General features: G+C 34.1%; 1 long non-coding RNA gene across 1 annotated transcript; it reads right to left on the reverse strand.

Annotated features, from left to right (window-relative positions):
* Positions 1-453: 453 nt before the first annotated feature.
* LOC143231541 (uncharacterized) lies at positions 454-6,696 on the reverse strand. The gene is made up of 2 exons (XR_013016971.1): positions 6,606-6,696; positions 454-912 (listed from the first exon to the last, which is right to left on the reverse strand). It is a non-coding gene; the product is annotated as an uncharacterized LOC143231541 (long non-coding RNA).
* Between the last annotated feature and the right edge of the window lie 4,145 nt (positions 6,697-10,841).

Here is a 10,841-nt window from a genome sequence, read left to right on the forward strand (position 1 = left end):
CATGTGTCGATATAATTGATTGAATGTCTCTCCAAAGTATCGTATTTGTTCTCACGTGATTATCTATTTACAACATCACGACATCTCCTTTGCAGACAAGGCTAAAAACATTCAACAATATTTTCAAAAGGATTTATAGTTTAGCGTTGGGTAAAAGGCAAAATTTTGAACCTGTTCGTTGTTAATTTAGATATGTTGGAACTAAATATACAAGTTTTCAGCGAGACACATGAAGGAGTTTTATGCTTCAGTAATAATTTACGCAAGTTATATACCTACATGTAGGTATGTTCATAGAAAGATAGACAAATGGTTTGTGTTTTCTTATAACAAAGCCACCTGAGGTTATCTGCTGATCCCACCGACGGGAATCGAACCCCTAATTTTAGCGCTGTAAATCCGGAGACTTACCGCTGTACTAGCGGGGGGCTAGACAAATGGACACACCAACAAAAACCTTGACAGACAAATAGATAAATGTATTGACGAATAACTCCAGTAATATTGACGTTTTATATATTTATTATTAGTATTATTACGTTATTACATGCTTCTTTGGGTGTATTTGGCCTTTGTTCAAAAAATAAATAAAAATCGTTGTCAAGACAACCTTATATACTGATCTCTATTCTTCAATCTGTCCAATAGCCTTCCTGTAGTAAACACCTTGTGCATGAGTGTAAGCTGGGTGGGAACAAAAGTCCAAGCCTATCTGTGATTTGGATCGATAAATGCTTGTATAAATGGTCTTATCACCGGGAGCGGGTAGAAAATGAAAGGGGAGTGGAGTTACAAGCATTGTAAAAACCACGCGCTAGCAGAGCGTGTTCCTCTTGTGACGGATCATGCATTATCCAATAAGTTTTCATTATAAATTCTTCAGAAGCCAAACGTGCCAGAGTCCAAAACGTCCTTTAGAATAGAGAATACGATTACTCGGGGCAGAAACTTTGAATAAATTTTTAGTGTTAACGACGTTCTAGTTAAATGATCCATTTTAACAGCTAATTATTACGTAAGTATCCGTATAAACAATAATTTACATAACACTTTGTTCAAGTATTCATATAAACAACTTTCTAGAGAAAAATATTTCATCGTGTATATGTATGATTAACTAGAAAGAGAAAACTTTGTTCAAATACCTTCTAAAATATTCGCATCACAATTGTCTGCATAAAACTTTGCTAAATATTCGTTTGAACAAATTTCTAAAGAAGGTATTACTCAAATATCCCTACAAACGATACTCAAGAGAAAGCTTTATTCAAGTTTCCAAATAAACAACTTTTTTGTTACAATATTTTTGTTAGCAAGTTTATATGGTATATACGTTTGTACACAAGTGTTTTTACCATGTTTATGTTTTAATATGTATTCATTATGCATCTTCGTACAGTAAAATTCTAGTTAAATGTTCACTTTATCAAGTTCTTGTTTGTTTTTTGAATTTCGTGCAAAGCTACACGAAGGCGCTATCTGCGCTAGCGGTCCATAATTTAGCACTGTAAAACTAGAGTGAAGGAAGGTAGTCATAACCATCCACCGTCAACTCTTGGGCTACTTTTTAACCAACAGACAGTGGAATTGGCTGTAACTTTATAATGTCCCCACGACAGAAAGGGCGAGCATGTTTGGTGTGACGGGAATTCGAATCCGCGACCCTGAGATTACGAGTCGAGCGCCCTAATTACCTAGTCATGCTGGGCATTAACTACTTATAACCCTTTCAGTTGTAATACTCTTAACATCAAGCCGATCGTTCCGAAACATTAATTCTAAATTGTCAAAATTCTTGTTAGTGTTTTTTAGGCTTCAGGGGTTTCCACTGTTGACCGTTTTGAAACATACATTTCTCTTTGTCACTTGTTTAATGTGTTTCTGTGTTCTCATTAATTTCTTGCTGTCAGTTTAATGTGTTTCTGTGTTCTCATTAATTTCTTGCTGTTAGTTTAATGTGTTTCTGTGTTCTCATTAATTTCTTGCTGTTAGTTTAATGTGTTTCTGTGTTCTCATTAATTTCTTGCTGTTAGTTTAATGTGTTTCTGTGTTCTCATTAATTTCTTGCTGTCAGTTTAATGTGTTTCTGTGTTCTCATTAATTTCTTGCTGTCAGTTTAATGTGTTTCTGTGTTCTCATTAATTTCTTGCTGTCAGTTTAATGTGTTTCTGTGTTCTCATTAATTTCTTGCTGTCAGTTTAATGTGTTTCTGTGTTCTCATTAATTTCTTGCTGTCAGTTTAATGTGTTTCTGTGTTCTCATTAATTTCTTCCGTTTCCGTAATCACAGCCATGTGGCTTATGTTCACTTCAGGGACTGAATCCCTAATTTTGGTTTATAAGTCTTCAAACGTGTTGCCGAGTCAGTGGGTTGGTGATGTGACCAGGAAAATGTTGTTTTTGTTGTTGTTGGCTCAACCTTATTTACGTTCACATGAACAAACAGAACAGTCGTCAACCTGTAACTGGTATCGCGTTGCTACAACTGGAAATAATGATTTTCTACAAACTTGTGAAATTGAAGTCCAGACTAGTTACTTTCGTCAGATTCATGTTCTGAGAACAAATATTTAAACAAATATATCATATGAGTTACAATGTCCATATTTACGAATTTGTAATATATATATATATATTTGTACATCAACTTCCAAGTTAAATTGTTTACATTAGGACGTTCATATAGAGTACACGTTTCAAACAACTTCTTATCTAAAGTGTTAACATTATCAAGTTATATAATGTACATTATATACATTCTTAACAACTTTTCTAGTTAATGTGGTTACACAATCCAGGGTTCTGAAACTAATTTGTCAAAAACACCAATAAGGGGGTCCACATCAATAAAGTACACACGAGACACTAGAACTCTTTTTAAAAACACCGCCAAACGACACAACATTAATAAGATATGGCTTTGTTTGGTTTTGGGAATTTCGCACAAAGCTACTCGAGGGCTATCTGTGCTAGCCGTCCCTAATTTAGCAGTGTAAGACTAGAGGGAAGGCAGCTAGTCATCACCACCCACCGCCAACTCTTGGGCTACTTTTTTAACCAACGAATAGTGGTATTGACCGTAACATTATAACGCCCCACGGCTGGGAGGGCGAGCATGTTTGTCGCGACTCGGGCGCGAACTCGCGACCCTCAGATTACGAAGCTCACGCCTTAACGCGCTAGGCCATGCCAGGCCCTAATAAGATATATACGAAACGCTTAAGTATGACCTTGGTGAAATAGTTGGGTTTAAAAACAACACAAAACCAGTAGTTAAACTGATTACGCAATAATTTTATAACGTTAATTGTAAAGCAATAATTTTATAACGTTAATTGTAAAACACAATACTGCATTATTGGCTTTACTTTTTAGCTGCGACATAGCGGCTCATGGAACGGCTCTCAGGTTTTTGCCATTTCCAAATATAAACGTTTAGCTCATATCTCCGTCATCTCTTTGCCGATTTGAAATCTAATTACAGTTTTGGAGTCAGGAGATAAAACTCTTCCAATTAATATATCTGATTACGCCCAAGGCTTCATAGATTAATTTAATCGAATTCTGCCTAAAAGAATTTCACTTTGAGGGTACGCTTGTAGAGATCCAGATTAGTAATAAAACTGAATCAGGTTATAAGCACGCCTCACGCTCGGTATTGCAAGCGCGCAAAAAATATAGTTAAAAAAAAAGGGCTCGTAGATTAAGTTACTCTAATTGTGCCTAAAATAATTTTAAGTTTTGCGGCTGTTGGAGATTTCCACTTGTTTCAAAGAGTATCACAACACAATAGAATGGTAACTATACTGGTTGTAGTACTATATGAAAATTTAACATTTTGCAACTCTGAAACTATTAACTACACATTAAGTTAAATTTCTAAATAAAACTTATGTATTCGTGAAAACAGTGGACCATTTTTTTTCTCCAATATAGAGGGGCCGAGCACTTAATATGCCTTCCAAATCATTACATAAATTTAAATGTTTTCCTACTTAAATTTAAACTTTGGCTCAAAATAATCACTCAGTATAAAAAGAGGAATACTTTAAAATAAATTTGATAACTATAGTGTCGCATAGATGAGATAAGGGAATCGAAAAATATGTAAACAAATAATTTAAATTGGCTATTAAACTGTTATCACTTTAAACTTTTGTGGTTTTCCCTTATTTTTAATTTTTTGTTTGCGTCTTTGACTTTTCACTCGTCCTATATACACAAACACACACATTTTGTTTCAAATTCTCAGTTAACAATATCTGCATGCTAATCAGTTAAAAAAGTGTCACGAACCTTAACAGGTTTTGGTATTTATAGTGGTCCAATAACACTCTCTTTTATTGCAGTAGGTCTGTAAACTGATGTTTATAACGGTTAGTGGAAAACAGTCTATATATTTTTACATATATACTTTTCTTTACAAGTGGGTTTTCTCATCGTCAAGGAGAACAAACTTTTGTTATTCGAGTTGTATAACACCAGGTTTTTGCCTGCTTAAATCTAGTTGTCAAAACGAATAATAGTACGACGAAAGTATGTACATACTTGTTTATTAAAATACTTTAAACCAGAATTAACTTGAAACTTATTTTTTTATATAAATCTGTGATGACGGGCTAACACGTATGAGCTTACCTTTATCTTAAAATGAATATACAAAACTATTAACCTAAATTGTTGTGCTACAATCGTAGCTGGAGGAATGAATAAGAAAAGAATTTGTTATTATTTTCAAATATCAGCGCTCTAATTTTCCGCTTGAAGACCCCGCGAAGTAATTTCAGTTTTTCGGGTTTAGAGCACGTGATTCCCCCGAGAGCTCGCGTCGTCAGCAGCTTAGCTCTGTTGCCTCTGAGCGTGAATCACTGCCCATTGTAAACTCGTTTCCTTTGGCGCGCTTTCTTCACTTAAGTATCGTAATGACACTCTTCTCGTGTGGCTGATCAGTTGCTTTCGATCGAAGTTTTAGCGGCGTAGACTTTGTTTTGGTTTTAATGGTTTTCGGATTAAGTCTGTAAAGTATTATCCGTACGTCTTTTTCTTGAACAAAAGGTTACAAAGGCTGTGTATCAAGCACTTCACTATGAGCTGTAAAAGGGTTAGGGAACTACTGTCATTATCTTATTTTTTCTTTGTTAAAAATCAGTTGTCTTTATTATGCATTAACAAATTGACAGTTTTTAATTTGAAGCTGTGTTGGCGATCAAACAAAGACTTATAATGTCATTTAAATAATTTACAATACATTACTTCATTAGTATATGTTACGTTTTTATTTTACCACATTTTGAAGAATATTTCAGACATTTTAAATTTTCGCTCACTTTGGACGACCTTTTAATACATAGTGTCACACAATAAGAACACTACTTCTTAAGTACAAAGTTCCTATAATATTGTCTCATCACTATGATCAGTTTTCTGTGATAAAAGTTATCAGGTCACGTGACAACGGTAGCCAGTCTAAACCAGTATCAGAACCACCTTTTAACATTTTTGGTGTTACATAGATAGCTTTATGGCACATAAAATTGAACGCTTTTGCGGAAGGTATGTAATATTTCTTTCCAACGCAAAATATTCATTCACTCACTTCATAAAGTTATATTCGGGGAAACGAAAGCATATTGCTCAACTCAAGGATCAAAGAATAATCTAGAAAGAGTCCAGCAACAAGTCAAAACTCTGCCGTTGTAACCTAAATTTGGCGTTTAAGTGCTTCAGCAAAATCACGAAGGATCTCCATGTGGAAATGCAAAAATAAATAAATAGAAAATAAATAAAAATAGAGCACACATATACAAGTTGTCTCTAAGAATACCCTTTAACCATCGCATAGCTCAAGCAGCTAGAATAATTATTCCCACTATTCTATTCCAATGAATACTGGTCAAGTCGCCGGATGCAGTGCTTATGTATTTTTATGCAAACAGAATGTTGAAAGGGGCTCTGGGAATTTGCTATCCTCATAACTGGTTAGCTTATGGTATGTCTACAAGGAGAAATGGTGTACTTTGGAAATGAGACGGCTTGCGAGGGAGCCTCTTGGAATGTTAAAGGTAGGACTATTGTCCATAAGATGCACTATCGTCAGACAGAGTACGACCAGGCGTGTTAACGTGGGCTTTAACAAGGTGATAAAACTTCAAAATCGTTTTAATGTAAAGTATTCGATCTCTATAGTATTAACTAATCATATACTGATATCTCAATGTATTGATAGAAGCGACTGGTATTTACTTTGTGTCATTAGAATAAATAATGCATACTTATTTGTAAAATGTTTACAGTTTTACTGATTTAATTCTTTCATATATGTTAATATTAAATAAACTATGTTTAAACTACTTACAGTTTTATTGGCATTTTACTTCTTGTCAGTAAAAAAATGCATGATGTACGTGTGTAAAATATTGAAGGTTTTGGGCGAACTTTTCTTCCTGTTGATAAAACAACTAATGCATTTACAAACATCAGGCTGAGAAAATGTACTGTTAAAGGGAATCTGGCTGATGCTGCCTGCATAACTAAAGAGATAACTTAATGTTAAGGGATATGAGGTGATAAAGTACAACATTAAGAAACACCATACTAATAACTTACGCTAGAAATTTCAGTCTTACGAAGTTCATTCGCAGATAACACGCTGATAGCGTACAGAACTATCAGGTAACGGTATAAAATGAAATGCTGGTACAATCAGTGATGTCGAGAAACCCACTTGTTGAGAAATTTATATGCAAAAACGGCTCGTTTGGGTTGAGAAAATATTTTACATAGAAGAGCGAACAACGTTTCGACCTTCTTCGGTCATCGTCAGGTTCATGGCAGAGCTTTTGATCAGCAATCAAAATTATCGTATTTTTATCAATTTGTTGGATGATATTCGTCCTGATGTATTTAACAATATTTTTCACCATTTTATATTTCATTTAAAGAGGTAAATTTTGAACCTGACGATGACTGAAGAAGGTCGAAACGTTGTTCGCTCTTCTATGTAAAATATTTTCTCAACCCAAACGAGCCGTTTTTGCATATAAAGTGCTGGTATATTATTACATGCCACGCTGACAGTGTACGCCAAATAACAGACTAAACAGAAATTGTAATTATCGGTATGATACAGAATACAATACCGACAACGTACGATATTAACAGATAAGCAGAGACTTGCAAAACATTTGCTGTCAAATTAGTATCTTTATTGTAACATTTTTTCTTTAAATACAGAATTTCTAGAATAATACAAAAGAATTATAATCGCAGACGCCAAAATATGTTAAGTCCACTTATTTTAGGCCTAACATTAGCTAAGCCTTTGTTAAGTATGACCTATGTTCAATAAAGTGTTGTTTGTTGTGGGTATGTGTGCTTTGCCCACCACGGGTATCGAAACCCGATTTCTAGTAGTACAATTACCACTCTGCCACTAGGGGGCTCGATAATGGAATAAATTAACATTGTAACTCGTGAACGTTTTTTTTTTTTGCTTTTGTTTAATTGTGACCAAATTATATCGTACTTAACTAATACCATCAATAAATAAACTTGTAATGCTATTTTACAACCTAACGTACATTATACTTTTTTTTTTTAAATCGCCGGTAAACTTTTAATGTGTTGTTGTACAAAATGCCTACTAAACTATATATGATTCGCTCTGTTTGTTTGTATCCGTTCAAATGAAGTGGGGTGCTTATTTAAATTCTAGGGAGCGCGCGCATTTTCAGGACTGACAAAAACTAAGCATTTTTATTATAGACAACAGATTAATAACAATGTTTCCCGCTGAGGCAGTGACAAGTCTACCGATTTACAACGCTACAATCAGGGGTTCAGTTCCGCTCAGTGGACACAGCAGATAGCCCAATGTGGCTTTACTATAAGAAAACACACATACACTAATAACAAAGTATCAGCGTATTATGAGATACAGGAACGGCATCGTAAAATACTGTTAGATAACAAATTAATTACAAAGTATCGGTACGCCACTAGACACTTTGTTGACAAGGTACATTACTATTAGATAAGAAAATATCAATGCAAAAATCATATCTAACAATATAAGTTGGTCAACCCTAACACTATAATACGACTGGCTACTGTCGTTCTGGTTATCAAATAACGACTATATTTTATTGTTTTTTATTTCTGTGTTTGTTAATTGCTAAACGCAAAGATACAAAATGGGCTATCAGTGTATCGAAACCCGAGTTTTAGCGGCGTAAGGTATCATAACTGCTACCGAGCCACCTGAGGAAGAAAGGAGGATTATTAGTTTTTACGAAAAAATATTTTGAACCTACTAACGACACCACGTGAATACAACTGAAAAATAGCTATCATTTCTGAAACACCATGAGACATTACATTTCATCATACGTAACGAATATGTATGTATCTATATATGTTACAGAAATAATATTTCAGTGTAGCGCCATCTATTGAACAGCTCCACAAACACAAATCCATACAAAAATTTAACACTGACTATTCAGTATTCAGACCATTAGAAAAACAACTGTAGTAAACAACAATTATTTCTTTACAACAGAACACAAATTTAAATAAAAGTAATCTCCTTACAACAAGAACATGGCTTTCATTAGGACTGTACATGAGGGTTCATTTATATCTTTGTTGATGTAATATTTAAATGTAACACTGATAACATGAAATTTTTAAAAACTTATTTTTTTCGAGAAACGGCAGACTTTTAATATATTAAAACATTACAGTTTATATAAGTAAAATTTATTAAAATTTTAATGTAATGAGTTACATATGACCAAAGAGCATAATCCGAACACTTTACTAGTGCAGTACTTCCCAGAAAAAAACAAGCAGATTTGGATAATGTTCACGTTCTCTAGATTTTGTTTTCAATGAGGTATGAATACTACAGTTGAGTCCTTTATTAAGATACATTTACTCAATAAAAGGCTTAACTTCGCAGTAATACCTAGAAATATTTCATCCGTTGAAATGAAAGCCTGTCTGGAAGATCAAGCGAGAAGACTGGTGATCCATTATACACAAATTGAAAACACCAACAAAACAACGGAAAACAACCACCAGAAAGAATACAACTTTGACAACTACTCCATCGGCAACCAACAACGTATATTTCCAGGTAGAACTGAAAACATCTATTTCCCTGAAATAACATCTTAAACAACTTTTTTAAAGAATTTTCACGCAAAACTATCAACATAACTCCACAGAAAAGAAAACTAAGAAACAACCTTACACGAAAAGATATTAATTCTATAAACAATCTAAAACAAGACAACAACATAAAAATTCTAAAAGCAGATAAAGGCAATGCTGTAGTTATAATGAACACAAATCAATACATTAAAAAAAATGAGCATTTTTATCAGATACAAACAAATTTAAACTAATACATACAAATTCAACAAAAACACATCAAACCAATTAAACAAAATACTAATATACAAAAGAAAAACCAACACAATTTTAGAAAACCTCTATTTTTACTTACGAAGGACCGACTCACATACACCACAACTTTTGGGCACTCCCAAACCTTACAAACCCGATTGTCTACTACGACCCATAATGTCGACCTATGAATCATTTAACTACAACCTTGGTAAATACATAGCGTGGGCATTTTCTAACTATGTAACATCAATCGACTCCTTTTTAAAAGACTCATTTAACTTTAAATCTATTATTAATCAACTAAATTATAAGGCTAAATTTAATAGCCAGTTTTGATGTAATTCCCTATTCACAGAAGTCCCAACCACTGAAGCCTGCAAAATAGCTTTAGAACTTTATATACAAGACCCAAACCAATTGATACACACACCCAGCAACCCTTATAGAATTCACTACCAACAAAACTAACTTTATGTTCAATGACCAAAACTACCTACAAATAAATGGCCTTAGTATGGGGAATCCCGTGTTACCAGTTTTCGCCAACGTTTTTATGACAGAATGAATCTCAAGCGATCAATTCAGCCTTACATCCACCACTATACTGGTACAGGTATGTTGATGATACAATTGCTGGATTCACATGTAAAAAACACACACATAGTGCTTTCAACCACGTTAACTCTATACACTCGAACATTAAGTTTACCTGTGAACACGCAAAAAACTATCCAAGGAGCATTTCTCAACTTCCTTTGAGTAAGTTACCGTTTATTTAGACGAGAATAAGCGTGTAGATTTGGTGTACTAGTTTTCAGAAAACATTTAACAAGGTGTCACATCAAGAGTTTGTAAAAAATTATGTCTATGGTTTTGGGATTAGTTGACTCTTTCGATAGAAAAATAAACCACGTGAAAGAAGGAAGGTGGTTGTTATAAATGGAGGTCGATCAAACTGAATTAATGTCACAAGTGGGATACTTAAAGTCTCAGTGTTGGGACTTACCTCTTTTTTTACTTTCATCAGTGGTATGGGTAAATGAACAGTCAATAAATTATGTTTATGATTTGAGACCTTGGATATTACTGGTTAAGAAAAGGATGCCTCCCAGTGGCTCAGCGGTATGTCTGCGGACTTACAACGCTAAAAACCGGGTTTCGATACTCGTGGTGGGCAGAGCACACATAGCCCAATGTATAGCTTTGTGCTTACTACAAAAACAAGAAAACAACAACAACAAGAGAAGGATGCTGCTGATTTACAAAAAGGTTTAGATCTGTTATTAGGTAAGTTGGGTGGATTGGTGGCAGTTGGATTTCAATAATAATCAATTTTTTCAGCTATCCTTATGCTTGTATAATTATTGTGGAGCTGCTTACGGTATCTAACGTTTTCTATTCAGTATCTATATTTCTAGTAAAGCATTA

This window comes from Tachypleus tridentatus, chromosome 11 (assembly GCF_004210375.1).
Source record: "Tachypleus tridentatus isolate NWPU-2018 chromosome 11, ASM421037v1, whole genome shotgun sequence".
NCBI classification, from domain to species: Eukaryota; Metazoa; Arthropoda; class Merostomata; order Xiphosura; family Limulidae; genus Tachypleus; species Tachypleus tridentatus.